Genomic DNA, 1,161 nt, shown 5'->3' with positions numbered 1-1,161 from the left:
ATTTAAGAAGCATTAGAATTCTATTGCTTCGGTCCGTAGACATCTCCGAACGCTATATCCTAGCAGGGAAGTGTCGCATTTACAATCATTTCAACTGTATGCGAGATATACATGGCACTTCGCAATGAATATTATATATTATCATGAAACATAGAAATGGGAAGCGATATCGCGTTTTGAGAAGCATTAGAACTCTAATGCCACGATACGTGGACATCTGCAAACGCTAATTCCTAGCAAGGAAGTGTCGCATTTACATTCATTTGATGTGAATACGAGGTATAAGTGACACTTCGCAATGAATATTATATCTTATCATGAAACATAGTAATGAGATGCGAAATCTCATTTTAAGAAGCATTAGAACTCTATTGCTTCGATACATGGACATCTGCAAACGCTATTTCCTAGCATGAAAGTATCGCATTTACATTCATTTGAAGTGTATGCGAGGTATAAGTGACACTTCGCAATGAATAATAGATCTTATCATGAATCATAGAAATGAGATGCGATATCGTGTTTTAAGAAGCATTAGAGCTCTATTGCTTCGATACATAGACATCTGCAAACGCTGTTTCCTAGGAAGAAAGTGTCGCATTTACATTCATTTGAAGTGTATGCGAGGTATAAGTGACACTTCGCAATGAATAATAGATCTCATCATGAAACATAGAAATGAGATGCGATATCGTGCTTTAAGAAGCTTTAGAACTCTATTGCTTCGATACGTAGATATCTGTAGACGCTATTTCCTAGCAAGGAAGTGTCGCATTTACATTCTTTTGAAGCGAATACGAGGTATACATGACACTTCGAAATGGATATTATATCTTATCATGAAACATAGAAATGAGATGCGATATCGCGCTTTAAGAAGCATTAGAACTATTGGTACGATACGTAGAACTCTGAAAACGCTATTTCCTAGCAAGGAAGTGTCGCATTAACATTCTTTTGAAGTGAATAGGAGTTACACATGACACTTCGCAATGAATATTATACCTTATCATGAAACATAGAAATGAGATGGGATATCTCGTCTTAAGAAGCACTAGAACACTTTTGCTTCGATACGTAAATATCTGTAGACGCTATTTCCTAGCAAGGAAGTGTCGCATTTACATTCGTTTGGAGTGAATAGGAGGTATACATGACACT

The sequence above is a fragment of the Xylocopa sonorina genome, unplaced genomic scaffold (genome assembly GCF_050948175.1).
Source record: "Xylocopa sonorina isolate GNS202 unplaced genomic scaffold, iyXylSono1_principal scaffold0085, whole genome shotgun sequence".
Lineage (NCBI taxonomy): Eukaryota > Metazoa > Arthropoda > Insecta > Hymenoptera > Apidae > Xylocopa > Xylocopa sonorina.
Note: the sequence above shows the minus strand (reverse complement) of the source record.